Below are 21,456 nucleotides of genomic sequence, written 5' to 3' on the forward strand. Positions count from 1 at the left end.
CTTTTCAAAGAAAATATTCAGACATCTAGAATTCACTTTGGTGTATAATCTGAGGGTTACTTTTTTAAGTCAAATTTTTCTTCCATTATTTATTAATACATTAATTTGTGACTTGTCTTTGAGACGTTTTATGTATTATGCATGTATATATGCAGACTATTTTCACTGCCCTAAAAATCCTCTGTGCTCCACCTATTCATCCCTCCCTTCTTCCAATCCCTGGAAACCACTGATCTTTTTACTTCTCCCAAGTTTCACCTTTTCTCAGTCATATATCTGGAATCATACAGTGTGTAGCTTTTTCAGATTGGCTCCTTTCACTCAGTAGTATGCATTTAAGTTTCCTCCATGTCTTTTCATGACTTGATAGCTCCTTTCTTTTTAGTGCTGAATAATATTCTCTTGTTAGGATGTACCAGAGTTTATTTATCCATGCACCCACTGAAGGACATCTTGATTGCTTCCAAGTTTGGGCAGTTATAAGTAAAGCTGCTATAAACATCCATGTGCAGGTTTTTGTGTTTACATAAGTTTTCAAATCATTTGGGTAAATACCTACGAGCATGACTGCTTGATCTGTCAGAGTATGGTTAGCTTTGTAAAAAACAAGTTGTCTTTCCAAGTGGCTGTACCATTTTGCATTCCCCGAAGAATCAAATGAGAGTTCCCGTGATTCTACATCTTTGTCAGCATTTGTTGTTGTTACTGTTTCCGGATTTTAGCTATTCCAGTAGGTATATAGTAGTATCTCACTGTTGTTTTAATTTGCAATGCCCTAATGACATCCAATGTTGAGAATCCTTTCACATGTTATTTACTATCTGTATATATATTTTTAGTGAGCTTTTCATTCAGATCTTTTTCTTATTTATAAACTGGGTTGTTTGTTTTCTTATTGTTGAGTTTTAAGAGTTCTTTGTATATTTTAGATACAAGTCCTTTATCAGATATGTGTTTTGCAAATACTGTCTCGCAGTCTGTGGCTTCTCTTTTCGTTCTCATAACGGTGTATTTCACAGAGCAGGTTTTTTTGGTTTTCAATTTTAATGATGGCCATCCTATCAATTTTTTCTTTCATGGATCAGGGTTTTGGTGTTGTACCTAAAAACTTATCACCAAACCCAAGGCCATAAAAATTTTCTCCTATGCTATCTTTTAGAGATTTTATGGTTTTGCATTTTACTTTTAGGTCTAGGATCCATTTTGAGTTAACATTTGTAAAGGAGTAAAGTCTGTGTCTAGATTCATTTTTTTCTGAATGTAGATGCCCAGTTGTTCAAGTGCCATTTGTTAAAAGGACTATCCTTTCTTCATTGAATCACCTTTGATTTGTCTTGCAGTTGACTGTATTTGTGGGGTCTATTTCTGAAGTCTCTACTCTGTTCCACTTAGCTATTTTTGTATTCTTTGGCCAATACCATGCTGTCTTGATTATTGTATCTTTATAGTAAGTCTTGAAGTTGAGTAGCAATAGTCCTCTGACTTTGATGTTATCGTGTTTGCTATTTTAGGTCTTTTGCCTTCCCATATAAAACTTAGAATCAGTTTGTCAGTATCCACAAAATAACTTGCTGAGAATTTGATTGGGAGTGCATTAAATATTTAGATCAAGTTGGGAAGAACAGACATCTTGGCAATATTGAGCTTTCCTATTAATGACATGAGATATCACCTAATTTATTTAGATCTTTGATTTCTTTCATGAGAATTTTGTTGTTTCCCTCGTATAGATCTTGTATATACTAGTTAGCTTTATTTCTAAGTACTTCATTTTTTCATACTAATGTAATAGTATTGTGTTTTTAATTTCAGATTCCAATCATTTATTACTGGTATATAGGAAGGCAATTCATTTTTGTGTATTAACCTTGTATCCTGCAACTTTGCTATAATCACTTTGTAGTTCTCAGCGGTTTTGTTGATTCTTTGGGGATTTCTACATGGACAACCATGTCATCTGCAAACAAAGATAATTTTATTTCTCCCTTTCCAATCTGTATACAATTTATTTCCTTTTTTTGTCTTATTGCATTAGTTACAATGTTGGGACTTCAAGTACAATGTTGCATAGGAGATGTGAGAGGGGACATCATTGCCTTGTTTCTGGTCTTAGAGGTTGTATTGGTCAGGGTTCTTCAGAGAAGTAGAAGAAATCTGATACATATATATATATATACACACACACACATATATAAGCATACCTTGGAGATATTGTGGTTTGGTTCCAGACCACCATAATAGAGCAAATATTACAATAAAACGAGTCACATGAATTTTTTGGTTTCCCAGTGCATGTAAAAGTTACCTTTACACTATACTGTAGCCTATTAGGTATGCAATGGCATTATGTCTAAAAAAAACCAAAGTACATACCTTAATTAAAAAATACTTTATTGTTAAAAATGCTAACCATCATCTCAACCTGCAGTGAGTCATAATCTTTTTGCTGGTTGGAAGGTCTTGCAAAAAATGCAATATGAATGAAGTGCAATAAAGCAAGGTATGCCTGTGTGCACGTATATATAGCCTATACATATAAAAGAAGATTTATTATGAAGAATTAGTTCATGTGATAATGGAGGCTGAGAAGTTCCATGATCTCCCATCTGCAAGCTGAAGACTCAGGAAAGCTGGTGATATAATTCAGTCTGAGTCCAAAGGCCTGAGAACCAGGGGAGCTGATGGTATAAATTCCAGTCCAAGGTCAGAAGAATATGAGATGAGATATCCCAGCTCAAGCAGTGAGAGAAATGAAAGGCAAATTTCTCCTCTTCCATCTTTTGCTCTATTCAGGACCTCAATGGATTGGATGACACCTACTCACAATGGTATATATATTGGTATATATATATACAGAGAGAGAGACAGAGGGAAAGACAGAGAGATATTGAGATTATATATATGTTAGGTTTACTGCACACACACAAACATATTCATAGCAAACTGAAGAGTTCACATTTCTGGAGCTGGTCATATTGTCATATCTGGAGTTTTATAACTGCCTTTTCCATTACCCATTCTGTATTCCCTTTGACTTCAGCAAGCATCTCAGCTGGTCTTAATCCTTTACCTGGTGGGGTGACACAAACCTGCATTCCTGAAGTGTCTGGGCCACTAGCAGTTCTGCCTGGATTGGGGTGTTGTACTTTTCCATTGACCTTAATCACAGGGTATGGTAATACTGAGTCACCCTGAGGAATCTCCTGTATTGTAGACACACTCTTCCTTACCTCCATTGTGAAGTAGTAGTCCAATCTCCCATTGTAGTCTGGATCAATCACCCAGACCAGCACAGTAACTCCCTTTTTTGCCTATTGATTCAGAGGCTTGGGGAGCCCAAAATGGACAGGTGGCAGTCTTAACTTTGAGTTCAATGAAATCGTTATTGTTTCTCCTGGTGCAAGCATTCTTCTCTCTGTAACTAAGACCTATAGGCTAGCAGAGTATAAGGTAATGAGAACAGGAAGCAAAAATTTTTCTAGTGGATCACTGAGGGTAATAGTGAGTGATGCCACCTCCATTTCCACCCCTTTGATTCCTGGACCTGTGAATGCTGGCTATCAGGGAAACAACACCATATATTGGACGCTGATTCAGAGCATATAAAGCCTTTGGGAGAACCTTGCCCTAGCTATGCAAGGTATTGTCACCTAGCTGGTGCTGTAACTGAGTCTTCAAAAGGCCATTCCACAGTTCTATTAAATCAGCACCTTTAGGATGGTGGGGATTATGGTAAGAGCAGTGAATTCTATGAGCATGGGCCCATTTTCACACTGCTTTTTCTGTTAAGTGTGTTCCTTGATCAGAAGTAATGCTGTGTGGAATACCATGATGGTGGATAAGGCATTCTATAACACCATGGAAGATAGTTTGGGAAGAAGAATTGTTTACAGGGAAGGCAAATCTCTAAACAGAACAAGAAAAGTCTATTCCAATAAGAACAAAATGCTACCCCTCCTATGATGGAAGTGGTCCAACGTAATCAACCTGCCACCAGGTACCTGGCTGATCATGATCAACCCAGAGAATAATGCCATGTCAGGGGCTCAGTGTTTATCTCTGTTCCTGTCAGATTGGGCACTCTGCAGTGGCTATAGGCATACTGGTTTCAGTGAGTGTAAGTCTATGTTGCTAAGCCCATGCATAACCTCCACCCCTGCCACTATGGCTACTTTGTTCATGAGTCCACTGTGTGATGACAGGGGTGGCTGGGGAAAGAGGCTGACTGCTATCCACAAAATGAGTTATGCAATTCACTTGATTATTAAAATCCTCCTCTGCTAGGTCACTCTTTGGTGTGTCCCATTCAAATGGGACACAAATATCTCCATGTTCTTTGCCCATTCAGAGATGGTGTATCTACATACCTCTTCCCCAGATTTCTGTGTCACCGATTTTCTAATCATGTTCCTTCCAAGTTCTGATTGTCTAGCCAAACCATTGGTCACAGCCCACGAATTGGCAGATAATCACACATCTAGCCATTTCTCCTTTCAAGAACAACCAGGTGTACTGCTTGAAGTTCTTTCCACTGAGAAGACTTCACTACTGTCCTTCAAGGATATCCCAGAGAGTGGCTGTAGTACTGCAGATGTCCACTTTTAGGTGGTGCCTACTATTGTGCAGAACCATCTGTATACTAGGGCTAAATCTTTTCTTCCTCTGTCAAGTGATCATAGGGAACTTACCATGAAGCCACGAGTGCAGGCTGGGAGGGAGGAGGAAATGTATGTAGCAGCAGTGGGGACCATGGGCATTTGGGCCACTTCTTCCATAACTTACTTAAGCTTTCAGGGCCTCCTTGAGCCTGATCATGTATATACCACTCCCATTTGATGATGGCATGTTGCTGTGCATGCTCAACTTTGTGGCTTGATGGGTCAGAGAACAACCAGTTCATAATATGCAGCTCAGGTCTCATGGTAACTTGGTGGACCCAAGACCAAGTATTTAGCCTCTACTAAGACCCAGTAGCAGGATAAGAGCTATTTCTCAAAAGGAGAGTAGTTATCTGCAGAAGATGACAGGGCATTGCTCCAAAATAATAAAGATATGTACTGTATTCTGTTATAAAGGCCTGCCAAAGGCTCCAAACAGTATCCCTATCTGCCACTGACACTTTAAGCACCATTGGATCTGCTGGATCATATGGGCCAAGTGGTGGAGCAGATTGCCCTGCAGCCTGGTCCATTGCAGAGCCTTCTCTTGTTCTGGACCCCACTCAAACTAGCATCTTTTTGGATTATTCAGTAAATGGCCTGGAATAACACATCCAAATGAGGTATATATTGCTTCCAAAAATCAAAGAGGCTTAGTAGGCATTGTGCCTCTTTCTTCATTGTAGGAGAGACCAGATGCTACAACTTATCCTTTACCTTAGACAGGATATTGTGACACTCCCCACACCACCGGACCCTATAAATTTCACTGAGATAGAAGGCCCCTGAATTTAGGCAGATTTATTTCCCACCATCTGACATGCAAATGTATTACTAATAAGTCTAGAGTAGTTGCTACTTCTTGTTCACCAGATCCAATTAGCATAATGTCATCAATGAAATGGACGAGTATGGTATATTGTAGAAGAAAAAGCAATCAAAATTTCTGAGAACTAAACTATGACATAGGTCTGGAGAGCTGATATACCCTACGGTAGGATAGTGACTGTGTATTGCTGGTCTTCGCAGCTGAAAGCAAACTGCTTCTGGTGGTCCTTATTGACAGGGATGGAGAAAAAGGCATTTGCCAGATCAATAGATGCATACCAGGTACCAGAGGATGTGTTAATTTGTTCAAACAATGTAACCACATCTGGAACAACAGCTGCAATTATAGTCATCACTTGTTTAAGCTTATGACAACTCATTGTCATTCTCCAAGACCCATCTCTCTTCTGCACAGGCGAAATAGGCAAGTTGAAAGGAGATGTGGTGGGAATCACCACTCCTGCATCTTTTATGTCCTTGATGGTGGCACTAACCTCTACAATTCCTCTAGGAATGTAGTATTGCTTTTGGTTTACTATTTTCCTAGCCATTTCCAGTTCAAATGGCTTCCATTTGGCCTTTCCCACCATAATAGCCCTCACTCCACAGGTCAAGAAACCATTGTGGGGATTCTGCCAACTTCTAAGTATGTTTATTCCAATTGTGCATTCCAGAACTAGGAAAATAACCACAGGACATGTTCCCACTGGGCCCATTGTGAGATGGACCTGAGCTAAAACCCCATTGATCATCTGACTTCTATAAGCCCCTACTCTGACTGGTATACCACAGTGATGTTTGGGGTGTTCTGGAATTAGTGTCCACTACTCCCTGAAAAGTCTGAATTTTTCCTTTTCCCCAATGTACAGTTATCCTGGGAAAAGGCCACAGGTCCCTTTGGGGAAGGCTGAGAGAAAGATTAACAGTATAAATTTTTGGTAGTGTACCAAGGTCCTTCCTCAAGAGGAGACAGCCTCCTCTTCATTCAAGGGGTCTGGCTCTGTAATTCTGAAGAAGTCTAGGAATTGATTGTGGGGACTTGCCTTTCTGTTTTTATGATTCAGGTTAGACTTTTGTTCACTTGACCTAAAATGTTTCTGCACATACAGATCAAGTAAGAATTTAGTAGACTTCCTATCTATTTTACTTTTTGGAACACTATGATCAATTGGCTAACGACACAGGTCTGCATGAGTCAGACTATTCTGATTGCTGATTTGACTCTGCTGTCCATTATGGTAACCACACTGACCTTACCTTTGCCTGTTGAGTGGCACCATTTGGCCCCTGCCACCTCAGAATCCAATCACTCTCATTTCATTTAGGTTTCTTGATTCAGTGATCACAGGTTCCCATCGTGAGGTGGCCTACAGAGAAGAGTGATCGCAGAGCTCTTCAAGGAGGCCAGAGTTCCCATCATAAATTTATTCCTTACAGTATTCATGAAGGGCATGTCTTCTGGACCATCCCAGTATGGGCAAATAAATCTTAAATGACACATCTAGTCTAACATTCCAATCTCCCTAAGCTTTTGAATGCCTTCCTCTACGTTAAACCAAGGCACATCTGGCATTTCCAATTTGCTCATGGTGAGTCACCTTTTGGTCCATGTTTCAGCCAAACAACCAAACAAATTAACTGTTAGAGGTCATTCTAGCTCCCCAAGATACAACATTAATGCAGAATCTCTACTTAGTGACCCCATGTCAATAAATTTGGCCTGATCCAACTTTATATTCCTTAAAATATTATCCCACACCTTTAGCATCCATTCCTACATATGTTACCTGGATTTCTATCTATATAAATTAGAAAAGTCCACTCGTTTTTCTGGAGTATAAGATACCTTCTCATTGGTCATACATTGTACCCGTGTACTCATTGTACATTTTAGGAGCCTCCTGGGGCTTGAGCCTAGTTATAGGTCTAAAAGCAAAGAGGAGTGGTGGGGGTGGGTTCTGAAGAGAATCAGCATTGTCTAGCATGGCAACTGCCTCAGAGGAGGCCATTCCAGTTTCCTCAGATATTTAGGGTTAATCCCCTCAGGTGGAGATGGAAAAGCTCATATCACTGTGGATGGAGAAGCTGGTTCCAATAGGGGTGAAGACGACTCTGCTGCTGGTGTGAGGACACCACTTTAATGTGGGTTGAGAAGAACACTTCTGCTGGGGGTGGGGAGGCCAATTGTGCTGGGGGTAGGTAGGTCACTTCCACTGGGGGTGGGAAGACCTCTGCCATTGGCACAGAATTTTCATCAGAATTTAGGGGCTCATTGTCCCCAGCTTCATCCAAGTCTTCCCACATGTCCCCATCCCAACTTATAGAATCACATTCTTTCGAAATCAATGCCCTCACTTTAACAGCAGACATTCTATGAAGCTAGAAGTTCCACTTATTTGTAATTAAGCTAGTCTTAGAATGAGTTTCTGCATTTGATTTTCAGCAAATTTAGCCCTGTGGCTACAGGAGATAAGGCTCATCTCTGGGGCACATATTGAAGCTCTTAGGTTGTTTACGCAGTGCTAGAGCTAGGAATTGGAATCCCTGAGTTCATCCTTATCTTTCACCACTTTGTCTAGTGACATTAGGAACAACCAACCAATATCATTACATTCATTAGTTTTCCATAAAGGTCTGAAATATCATATACAGAGTCACCTAGCTCCTTGCTTCTTACAAGTGGTTGATTAGTACTATCCAATGAAGATATTTCGTGTGTCTCTATAAACTGTTCACGTCGTAGACTATTGGTGCCTTCTTTACTACTGGATATAGAGCCATTAGCATCTTTAAATCTAATCAGTTTAGAGAGCCAATTCCAGTAACCCCGAAATTTTAAAAAACTCATCCTTAAAATTCTGTTCTTCTAGAACCACTCTCAGTACCAAAATCTGTATTAGTCAGAGTTCTCCAGAGAATAGAACCAGTAGACAGATAGATAAAAGATAGTTTAGATAGAGATTTATTATGAAGAACTGGCTCATGCAATTACAGAGGCTGAGAAATTCCATAATCCGCTGTCTGCAAACTGGAGATCCAGGAAAACCAGAGGTATAATTCACTGTGAGTCTGAAGGCCTGAAAATAAAGGAGCCAGTGGTGTAAATCCCAATCCACAAGCAGGAGAAGATGAGATGAGATGTCCCAGCTCAAACAGTGACACAGAAAAAAGGGACAAATTCCTCCTTCCTCTGGCTTTTGTTCTATTCAGACTCTCAATGGATTGGGTGATGCTCATCTACTTTATTTACTCAGTCAACTGATTAATATGCTAACCTCCTCTGGAAACACCCTCACAGACACACTCAGAAATAATTTTTAATCTGGATTCCCTGTGGCTCGCCAAGTTGACACACCAAATTAACCATCACAGAGATAAAGCAACTAGGTTCTCATCAGTAAGTATGACGTCAACTGTAGGTTTTTTGCAGTTATTTTTATCAAGATGCAGGTGTTCCTCCCTATTCCTGGTTTGTTGAGAGTTTTTATCATGAATGTGTGTTGGATTTTTTCAAATATTTTTCTGCATCTACTGATGTGTTCACAGATTTTCCTTTTTCATCTTGTTGATGGGATGAATATTAATATTAATTGATTCTCTAATGATGAATCAGTCTTGTGTAACTAGGATAAATCCCATTTGGTCATGGAAGATTATTCTTTTTATATGTTGTTGGATTCAATTTGCCAATATTTGTTGAGAATTTTTGCATCTATGTCCATGATAGATATTGGCTTAGTTTTCCTTTCTTATAATGTCTTTGTCTGGCTTGGGTATTTGGTTAATGCTGACCTCAAAGGATGAGTTAGAAAGTATTCCCTCTGCTTTTATTTTCTGGAAGAGATTGTAGAAAATTGGCATAATTTCTTCTTTAAATGTCTAGTAGAATTCACGAGTGAACCCATCTGAGCCTGATGGTGCTTTCTGGTTTAGAAACTTATTCATTATTTCTTCAAAAATTTTAATAGATATGAGACTATTCAGATTATTTATTTCCCCTTGTATGAGTTTTGGCAGATGGCGTCTTTCAAGGAATTGGTCCATTTCATCTGTTATCAAATTTGTGGGCATAAAGGCACTAATAATATTCCTTTATTAACCTTTTTATATCCATTGGATCAGTAGTGATGGCCCCTCTTTCATTTCTGATATTAGTAATTTGTCTTTATTTTTCTACGGTTAGCCTGGCTAAGGGTTTATCAATTTTATTGATCTTTTCAAAAAACAAGTCTTTGATTTTGCTGATCTTCTCATATTGTTTTCTTGGTTCCATTTAATTGGTTGATGCTCTAACTTTTCCTTTTTGTTTTCTTTTGCTTGCTTTATGTTTATATTGCTTTTTTTTAAGCTTCCTAAATTACAAACTTAGATTACTGATTTTAGATCTTTCTTCTTTTCTAATATAAATGTTCAATACTCTACATTTACCTCTTAGCCCTGCTTTCACTGTATCCCAAAAATTTTTATAGATTGTACTCTAATTTTTATTTAATTCAAAATATTTCTAAGTTTTATTGAGACTTCTTTGACCCATGTGCTATTTAGAAGTATGTTATTTAATCTCCAAGTGTTTTAGGATATTCTATCTGTTTTTATGTTACTGATTTCTAGTTTAATTCCATTGTGGTCTCAAAACCTACTTTATTTGATTTCTATCCTTTTAAATTTGTTGAGGTGTGTTTTATGGCCTAGAATGTGGCATATCTTAAAGAATTTTCCATGTGAGCTTGAGAAGAATCTGATGTATATTATGCAGTTGGTGGATGAAGTATTCTATAAATGCCCATTAGATATATATGCACATATATATAGTAAAAGACAGTGGAAGATATAACAAGCCAATAAATAGTATATTTATAATCTGGTATAATATATAGTAACAGACAGTGAAAGATACAATATACCATTAAAAGTAACTTGGGGTAAGAAGGAAGATTTTTAGGTCTTATAAGTCTATTTGAAGGAAGTACTAAGAAACAAGGCAATTATATTTCTGTGTGAAAAGTACTTTGTTAGGGATATGAAATCACAAAAAGGGTATATTTTATAGGCCCAAGGATAATTGAAATAAGATCTAATTTATAAGCAGTAAATAACCAGGAAAAGGGGGCAGGAAGAGTGTTTCAGTCTAAGAGAAATGCATCTGGGAAAATTCTGAAGCAATAGCAAGCACGGTAAAATTAAGAATTTAATTAATTAATTAAGAAGCTGAAAAGAGATTCCTGTTGAGGAGAGGGCAGTAGATAGAGACAAGGCTGAAGAAGAGATCTGGATCTGAGTCATTCGAGGTGTAATGGGAAGATATGGATTTTAAGTGTGGCAGTGATGTGCAGAATTTGATTTCAAGTCAGATGAAGTCAAGATGAATTTCAAGATGAAAAAGTGAATTGGAGGTGAGGATAGACTGAAGCGAAGGAAACTAACTAAATAATTGCTTCAATAGTCAAAGTAAGACAAGGTGGTGATCTGGGCAAGAATACCGTAATGGCATCAGTGAAAGCAGACCTCTTAGTTGATATCCTATTGCTTTGAAACATTTCTCTATGGGCTTTGTGGTAGTTTATCTTTTTCACAGATGGCTGAAGCTATCTGTCACATGCTTCATGTTCTTCTGCAACATAGCTTGTCCTTCCTTCATCAAGAGGCAGAGTCTCTTCCCCTCCAGTTGAATCTGGTTGGCCTTAATGACTTGCTTGACCAACAGAATATGACAGAAGTGACTTCTTGGCCTGCCAGGTTAGGTCATAAAAAGCCTTGTGGCTTTTCCTTGACTCTCTTGGATTGCTCACTCTTGACACATTCCCTCTTAGAGCCCACACTTTGCTGTCAGAATCTCAAGCCACATGAAGAGGTGATTGGCACCCCTAGGCAGAGTCTCAGCTGAAATTCTGACTGACAGTCAGCAACAACTGCCTGCCATCTTGAATGTCTAGTCCAGTTGAGCCTTCAGAAGAAGGCAGTCCCTGCTGATGACTGACTGCACTGCAGGAGAGACCCTGTGAAAGAAGTTTCCAGCTGAACAAATTAACTTAAAGAAATTTGAAAGATAATAATCAATTATTATTTTAAGCCACTAAGACTTGAGATGCTTTGTTTCATACCAATAAGAAAAAATGCCTTTATCACTTGCTATAATCAAGTCCTATCCTTTCTATCCAAATGTATTCCCCATACCTCCTTGCTATACACACCTCCTCCATCTGTTGCTGATCAACTATACTTGACTTCATTTGGTCAAATGATTCTTCTCCTTAAAGTTTCAATAGCAAAGCACCAAAGTCTGTGGATCTCCCAAAGAAACTTTTTTTTACCCACTAGAGAGTAGAAAGAAAAATTTACTTCTGAGAAAATGTTAAAAGAAATGAATTTATTATGTGTTCCTGCTGTATATCTTTTGTTCTCAGAATAAGGTATTTGATTACTTCATCTTGAATTACTTTTAATGCTCATTAGAGACATAAAGATAAGTATAGGAACTCGCACCAGGAATGAACTAAATTACAATAAAAACAACATCTTTGAAGCTTAATACACTACAAGTTTAGGCCAGTCTCTTTATTTACTTGATTTTCCATTTAACAGTCCAATTTGAGAGAAATGCTGAACTGTATCCAACATGGATTACTTATTTTTTATCTAATTATAACTTGGTATCTAACATTATTGTCAAAATTCAATGCTGGGGGATTTTTTTGTGGTTAAATTAAAAACACAGAAATTGTAAAGTTTTTGAGGAAGAGAGGATATTATAAAATGAAAGCCAAAATTTGTATAACCAATTGTGTATACTTGCACACAGTAATTAACTGACAAGTGTTTATTCCTATGCATTTTTCACTGTCTAGGCAAAGGTTAAGATTTTCTTGACTTCTAAGAAATTGCAATTAGTTGAGACTAGAAGATTACAATGCTAAAAAATGAATTTATTCATGAATATTTAGTACTCTAGAGATTGGGAGGATAAAATAATTACTAAGATATTATTCCTATGATTGAAAAACATCTGGTCTAGGGTGGGAGACAGACATATTAAGCAATAATGTTCTATGGCAATGCTAATTACTAAGACAAGCTCAAAGGTTAAGAGGAACATAGAGAAGAAAAGAATCAGCTTTACCTTGGGGAGAAATAGGGGATGGGTGAAGCATGAGCTACATTTTATGAGGTATGGAAAAGGGAGAAAATGCATACCAGGAAAGGAAACTACCCAGGAATAGGCAAGGAGTTGTGAATGTGTATACAATGTTAGAACAAATCTGAGAAGTTAGATTCACCTGGAACTTGAATTGTGTGGAGTCATGGGAATGGTGGGAGATAAGTCTATGAAGGTAGGTTGAGGCAGATTATAGGACACTATTCAACACATGAAGGAGTTTGAGTTTTATCCTGCACTTAACTGTAGTTAATGAGGATCCAAAAGAATACTTCCTTAGCACAAAAGTGGCACAATCTGATTGGTGTTTTAAAATCATAATTCTAGCACTATTAAGGAGACAGAGACGAGTACCAGAAGTATATGTGAGTGAATAGTATACTGAACTCTTTTCCAACTCCAATTACTCTCATTTCCCTAGATGACTATGTGTTTCATACATTATTTTCTCTCCTATAATTTCTAACACTGATCTGCACTCCTAGATGATAATTTTGCTTGTTACTGAACAACGTTCTGAATAGAACTTCCACAAGATCTATCCCCAACCTGCACTTGCACACATACCTTCTGCCTTCTTTTCCATTTCTAAGGACAAACTACCCACACTCCTAACAAAGGCCAACCCTCTCTTGTGGACTAGATTCCATCTCCTCTTCTACTCTAATGCTTGTCTTTTTTAAGCTTAATCAAATTATCCCTTCTACTAGATCCTTTCCATCAACACGAAATGCTGTCATTTCCTCTGTTTTAAGATACAAACACTCCTTGAGCTCACTTTTTCCTCATTTCCTTCCTTCCACTTACAACAAAGTTCCTCAAAATAACTGTCTATACTCAAACTCTCCAATTTCTCTCTTCTCTTTCATGGATCAATTCAATCAGGTTTTCTACCATTCCACTTAAATGAAACTCTCTTAGCTAAACCATTTCTTACCTTCAATTTATCCTCATTTTAATTTTCAGCATCATATCAGTTGATCATTCATTGATACTTGAGTCACTTTCTTAACTTGAATTCCAAGGCTCCACTCTCTCCTAAGTGGACTCTTTGCTCAGTGGTGGATCCTTCTTAGTCTCATCATAAAATTTTCTTTATCTGCCTGGCCTTTGAAATTTGAAATTCTTTGTGATTCAGTCTTAAACATTTCTCTTTTCTATTTACAATCGTTGTCTTGGTGTTATCATTCAGTTTCATGGCAATAAATACTCTTTATATACTGATGACACCCAAGTTGTTGTCCCCTCTCTTCAGGACAACAGAACCATAAATCCAACAACCCACTCAACAGCTCCACTTAGATACCTAACAGAAATCTCAAACTTAGCAGCTACAAAATTAGAACTCTTGATCTTCCCTCCTAATACCTCTATAGCCATAGTCTTCCCCATCTCACTTAATGGCAGCTCCGTCATTTTCTCAGGCCCCAAACTAAACTAAAAATTTTAATAACCTACACTTCTCACTTACTCTCATATCCCATATACAATTCATCAGCAAATATTATTGACTTTACCTTCAAAATATACACATAATCTGACCACTATCACCCCCTTCACTGCTAACACATTGGAATTATACACCACCAATTGGTCCAATCCACTCTCATCTCTGACTGAAATTATTGCAATTTTCTAACTGGCCTCCTTGCTTGAGATCTTGACTCCCTAAAGGCTATTCTTTAAAAAGCAATCAGAATTTTACAGTTAAAACGTAGTTAGATCATATCCCTCCTCCACTCAAAAATCTGCAGTCTTCTTATCTCATTGCAAGTAAACACCAAAGTTCATAGAGTGGCCAACAATGCACTACATGTTGAGGTTTCCTTCTAACCCACTGCCCCTCAGACCTCATATTCTATTATGTTCTTCCTCGTAAATCTGTTCCACCTCCACTGGCCCCTTATCTGTTCCTCAAACTTACCAGGTATGCCTTTGCCTCAGGACCTTTGCACTTGATGTTCCTTCTACCTTGAAGTCTGTTTCTGAAGGTATCTACAAGGCTCAATTCCTCACCTTCTTTAAGACTTTGATCAAAGATCCCCTTCTCAAGGAAACCTTCTTTGGGTAACCTATTTTAAAGTTGCAACTCCTACTTGCTGACTCTTTTCCTGCTTTAATTATGTTAATAATACTTATAACCATCCAATAGTCTACTTATATTACTTATTTTATATCACTTATTGTCTGTCTACCCACCCTTCTCCATAATGGCAATATAAGCATCATGAAGGCAGTAATTTTTCTCTGCTTTGATTATTGCTTTATTCCCATTCCTTGAATGATTTTAGACAAATAGTGGGAATCTAATAAACATCTGCTTAATGAGTAAATAAGTGTGCAATTGCAAAAGAATATAAACAAATACAGATGACAGATTGAGAAAAATATAACATTTATGTAGTGGCGAAGAGATTAATCTCACTAATATTGAAGAGATCTTACAAATCACTAAAGAAAAGACCAGTACACCAATAGGAAAATAAATACATGTAGCATGAAAATAGGAAAAAAATTAAAATCACCAGTAATTAAAACATACAAAGTAAAACAATAATTATGCTTTATATTTACATTGGCGAAGACTTAAACGCGTACCTAAGGTAGATGCAACTAAAAATTGAGCAATCTCTTTAACTGAAAGGAGAAAATATAAATCAAAAATAGGGGAAATTGGAAATATGCATAAAAATCTTAAGAATGGGTCTACTGTTAAATGCAGAAAACTACTGCTTAAAATTTATTTATTTTTCTTTTCATTCACTCATATGTAAAGTATGTGGGCAGAACGGAGAGCAGAAAACAAGAAGTTCCCTTCCCCTCTGAATCTCTCGTTTGAGGTGGTCAGACAGTTAATCACTTGTCATAGAAAATAATGTAAAATTATATCTGGAAACTGTTAGAAAAGAGAAATACATTAATACCTCGTGCTATAAAAATCTATAATTAGGGATTTGATCTACTTTGGATGACAAGAAACTTTCAAGAAGGAATTATTTTTAACTTCAAATCATATGACAAATAGCCTTAGAAGTCCAAGCAAGAGATAATGGTGACTAGATCTGCTTTTTTGGCTGCCTATTAAGTGTCAGGCACGTGCCAAGCTCTGGGGTTAAATGTTGAATAAGGCAGTTGTGGCCCAGGCCCTTCTGGTTTCCACATCTATTGGGGGGTGACCATGGTTTGGGTGGGAGATGGCTATTGAGATAAAGAAGTGTGTAGATTTGAGATGTATTGCGGAGCACCGTACAATGGACTTGACAATGGATTTGATTGGGTGAGTAAAGAAAAGGCAAGAATCCCAGATAACTTTTGTAATTTTCACTTACCATTAGGTGAATGGTGTGCCATTTACTGGGATAGGAAGACAGCTGTTAGTGGAGGGGGAATATCAAAGGTTCTATTCTAGACATGTCACTTTCGTACTGTCTCTGAGACATTTAATATAAGTTGGCAAATAGTCATTTGTCTAAGAGTCTAAAGCTAAGAAAAGAGGTCCAGTTTGGTTGTATACATCTGGAAGACGCTAACACAGAGATAGTGTCTGAAGCCTAACACTGGCTAAGATAATCTAAGGAAAACATAAAAATAGAAAAGTGAAGGAAAGATTAGAGAAGTGAAAGAAGCAAAGCAAAGTGAGCATGAGATACAGTGAGAAAAGGAAAAGAGTAGAGCAGAAAAGGGGAACAGAAGAGAAAATTAAAGAGGAAGAGAATTAATAAGGCTCAAGACGAATTACATTTCAAGTTTGGCCAGCAGAAATAGTGAGGAAAAGGGGAGAAAGAAAGTGAGTGGCCAGAAAACAGATGAGGCAATGAGATCCAAAGTGCTGTTGTGAGAATTGACCTTAAATGGAGAAACGGGAGAATGTAGGGGAGCAGCTTCTTTATCTTTAGGAAGCAAAGGAAGATAGACCAGGCATGTATGTATGTATGTATGTGTGTGTGTGTGTGTGTGTGTGTTTCTGCTTGGCAGTAGAAATCACTTTGGGGGGAATACCTTCTGATGGCTACCATATTCTGTATGAATTGCGAGGATCAGTCATCTGCTGAGATTCTGGAGGGAGGTGGGCAAAGATCTGGTGTTTCAAGGAGGGTGAAGATTTAAAATGATCAATGTGTAGAGTGGAGAAGTATTGCCAAACAGAAAAGTTTGAGAGCCTATGTGATGAAATTGATCATGAATATTTCTTGAAGCCAATTTTCCTGTCATAACTTTTCATTAGCAGACTTCATCTACAACCAAGAAAGAGAGAAAACAAGGTAATAGTTGGGTTAAGCTATCATGGATTTCTGGCACTTGAGTGTGATGAAGAGTATAGAGGACCAAACAGAGTGATTTAATTTGCTGGCAACAATTATATTGAGCTATGGACTATGTGCACAAAGAATTATATAATCAGCTTTGCTCACAAAATGAAAATCTGTAGAAATATTCATCAACAATTGGTCATATATATATAGATACATGGTACAAAAGATTATTACACAGCAATTTAAAATGATGATGTCTTTACTTATTGACATGGAAAGACATCCAAGATATATGGTTAGGTAGGAAATTCAGGCTACCAAAGTACATATAGAGAACTATTTTTTTTTTATTTAAAAACAATCCTTTGATATCAAGTGTTGGCAAGGAGACACAGCAACTGGGACTCTCATATATTGCTAGTGAAAGTGTAAATTATTATAGTCATTTTGGAAACTCTTTGTCAGTGTTTATTAAAAACTTAATATATGCACACCCTTAGGAACTAGCCAGCAATTCTGCTCCAAACAGAATTTGGATACAAAATTCTGTAGATACCAAACAGAAACATGTCCATAAGTTCTCTCATAAGGCATGCATTAGAATTTCACAGCCCCAAACTTGAAATAACCAAATGGCAAAATGGTTATATAAAGTGTGGTACATTTATATAATGCAATTATATATATCAGTGTGTATAAGCACATTACAATGACAAGTTACAATATGAAGATAGCTTACAAACATAATGTTATACAAAATAAGCCAACATAGAGTACACAATGTGTGACTCCATCGATATAAAATTCAGAACAGGAAAAACTCATCTATGGTGTTAAGAGTTGAGGAAGTTTACTCTTGGTAGAGAGGGGTGGTGATGAGAGAACTTCTGGAGTCCCGAAAATGTTCTGTCTCTAGAATACTTATTGTTTATTCACGTTCTGTGTGTATGCTATGATTTAATAACAATTACATAAAGAGAATCTTCACATATAAAAAAAATATATCTGGAAAGAAATATATCAACATGTTAATAGTTATAATATCTGTATAGTAAGTTTATTGGTGATTTCTTTATTTTCTTTATACATTTGTTTCATGTGGATTTTTATATTGCAAGGGTATTGCTTTTATATGCAGAAAAACAATGAAGCTCTTTGCTTTTTTAAAAAAGTGCCAAATGTGGTTTCAAGAATACCCACTCTAAAACTATGTAGTTCATTTTTCATCTTCAGAGAAAAACACTTGACCTCTTCAAACACTGCTGGGATACTGAAAAAGAAAATTAATATCAATTCTTATTATTTCAGTCAGTTGTCAGCATTTGACCGTAATAATTTAATTTCTAACATATTTAAAATTTAGCCTAATACTAAAACAAATTATTTATCTATTTCTGGCATTAATTCTTAAATTGGGCAGGGACCATCTACTAAAACTGAGCTAATCTCCTTAAATTCTTTACTGTGAACTCATTTTTTAAAACACCTACTTATATTTCACCACTAATGGAATGGGAGAGGATACTACAGAAAATGTTCATTATTGTTAATCCCCTTCTTTCCCATGCAAGTCATATCAATGTTGTTAAGCTTTTTTTTCCCTAACAGTGCCAAGGGTCTATTTAACAAAATGCATGTGGTTAAGTTTGTTGCTCTAATAAAGCTCAAGAGGATGGAATTAAATTAGTTTAGAGTAATTACTTATAATTAGATATTCTTAATGGAAACTGAATAAGTCCTAAGTTATTCTAAAATCTTGCTTGCTTAAATATGCTGCTCCGTTGACAACTCCCTGCTTCCCCTCCCCACATGGAAACAAGAAAACTGCTCTCCAGTTCTCAAGGCAGAATTCCATTTGCTCAGAAAATAAATGTGTCCAAGGCACATTCAGAGAATGTCTGTAAACAGTTATTGGTCATTAAACTAAAGAAGAGCTAACTAAAAGCTTGAAATTTAGATTATGCAAAGATAACTATCCCCAACTAGATTTTCAAAAGAAGGGTGGAAAAAGAGAGTCAACACTCATAGTAAATGTGACATACTTAAAAAGGGCAGTGAAGTGGGAGGGAAAGTAGAGGACATACAATCTGAGAGGATCAAGTGTGATTATCTGTTGTCTACTCGGTTAGACACCTAGCTGTGAGAGTCTCTTGAAAACTCATCAGATGTCTGTCCATATTTGTTGCTGAGCAGAAAAATGACCCCTGGGTAATGGCCAGCTCCATGTGGGTACCTTGTGAGCCCCAGAGCTCTACAAGTAATGTGGTATTCTGTGGGCCATGCCAAAGGGACCACATCTGTTTTGAATCAGGGATGTCTTCACACCAAAGGGGTAGAAGAGATAGCCAAAGACACAAGCAGCCAGCGCTCCTATAAAATCACCAGGACTTCGATTTTTATCTTTCTTTCATGAAAACAGCAGAGAGGTTAACTTCGCCAATTGACAGATGTGTAAAAGGCTAGTGCAAGAAGAAGCCTGACATGCTTTATGAAACTCCAAGGCAGAAGAATGTTTTCATCCCTACCATGTGAAAAATTTAAGTTTAAATGATTTCCACATGGAGGATTTTGCGTTGCTCCATGTGAGACCTTTGCTTTTGTCTTCTACATGCTGTTGCTCTCTAAATTAGATTTGTTCATTTGGTTAAACTATTTTTGTGAATTCCAATTAATAGGTTCCTCTTGGTCCCAATACAATGAGACTTTTGATCAGATAACTCAAACTTAGAGAGGAAAAAGTTTCATCAGAATAGAACATCCCAGGGATTCTGATTTGATCTGACAAGTTGTGAGCCTGCACTTGTTTAAATATCTTATAAGTATCTGTCTCACATTAGGGAGCAGGCACATGAGAGAGAGACAAAAAGAGATATCAGGTAATATTACCATGACGTAGCAATGTCTATTCTTTGGGCCATGTTCTTTTTGGTTTAATACATAGATTGAGTTTGTGATGTATCCACTAACACTTAAGGAAAACTGAAACTATAAATCAGATCCTTATATGTCTTTAAACTATGTATAAATAAATAATAGAAATTGGTGAGTGAAGTGAAGGAGATGTGAAGCCATCTAATATTAATTGAATACCAGGCATATGTACTTTCTTTAGCTGCAAAATAGATATCAACCTCTCCCTTTTTCAGAGAAGGTCCCTGGCCAGACTTTAAATAATTTGTCCAATGTTATATAGATAATGAATGATGGAGAAAGTTTCAAATTATGACCCCATTTCGAAGCCCACGTTCTTGCCTTACACCATCTCCAGAGGTACTCAGATCTTGGGATCATAATATTTTGGGATGTTTTTAAAACACACTCACAAATTCTTTGACACTTCTTCTGTCAAGAAGAAGGTCTTTGATTTCTCCCCTTGAATTTGATGCTACCTCAGTGATGCATTTGTAACCAACAGACTACAGAAGAAGTGACGTTACATGGCTTGTAAGAGCAGGCCAAAGAAGACCCTGTGGCTTCCACCTGGTTCTGATGGTCTGCTCACTCTAAAGGAAGCCATCTGCCCTGAAAAAGTCTGACTGTTCTGATATTACCACGTTGGAAAGGACACATGTAGGTGCTCTGATTGACAGTCCAGCTGAGCTCTAAGCCAATAGCCAGTGTCAACCGCCAGTCATGTGATTGAGCCATTTTGGATATCCAGTCCAGTCAAGCTTTCAGGAGACTGCAGCCACACAAGAGATCCCATCAAAGAGTAGCCTAGTCAAGCCTCTTCTGAATTCCTGAACCATAAAATCATGAGCAAAATAAAACAGTTGCTATTTTGTGCTACTGAATTTTAGGATAATAATTATATGGCCACAATAATTAAAACACAAAACGAGATTCAGAAACAGGCAGGAGGTATGGCATGGGGGCATTCCTCCGGGTCTTTATTCATCTTCACTGGTCCATAAGCAGAACACAATTATAACACAGGGTATATGAGCGTGGACATTAGGGTCAGACAAACCTGGGTACTTCTCGACATTGCAATTTACTACCTCTAGCGTGGCTTAAGGTACTTAAATTTTCTGAGACTCGTCTCTATAATGAAGATAATAATAGTATATTAGTCAGAGAATTAGTCTGTTCCAGAGAAAGAGAACCAATAGGAAATATATATTAGACATTTATATAATTACATAACTATATAGCTATATATATACATATAGTTATGATTTATTATTAGAAATTGGCCCATGTAATTATGGAGAATAAGAAGTCCCAAGATCTGCAGCTGGCAAGCAGGAGACCCTTGAGAGCCAATGGTGTAGCTCCAATCCAAGTCCAAAGGCCTGAGAACAAGGAGAGCCAATGACATAAGTTCCAGTCTGAAAGCTGACAGCTCAAGACCCTAAAAAAGCTGTTGTTTCAGTTCAAATCTAAAGGCAGGAAAAGACCAATGTTCCAGCTCAAATAGTCAGGCTACTTCAGGAAATTCAGGAAGAATTTCATCTTATTCATAGTAGTATCAGACTTTTTGTTCTGTTCAGGCCTCCAACTGATTGGATGAGGGGCACCAATGTTAGGGAGGGAAATCTGCATTATTCACTCTACAGATCCA

At 37.4% G+C, this 21,456-nt stretch overlaps 1 pseudogene; it reads right to left on the bottom strand.

The window, feature by feature from the left end:
* Window positions 1-3,428: 3,428 nt before the first annotated feature.
* On the bottom strand, window positions 3,429-7,495 carry LOC101402453 (uncharacterized; annotated as a pseudogene).
* Between the last annotated feature and the right edge of the window lie 13,961 nt (window positions 7,496-21,456).

This window comes from Ceratotherium simum, chromosome 21 (assembly GCF_057802395.1).
Source record: "Ceratotherium simum simum isolate JZ-2026a chromosome 21, ASM5780239v1, whole genome shotgun sequence".
NCBI lineage: Eukaryota > Metazoa > Chordata > Mammalia > Perissodactyla > Rhinocerotidae > Ceratotherium > Ceratotherium simum.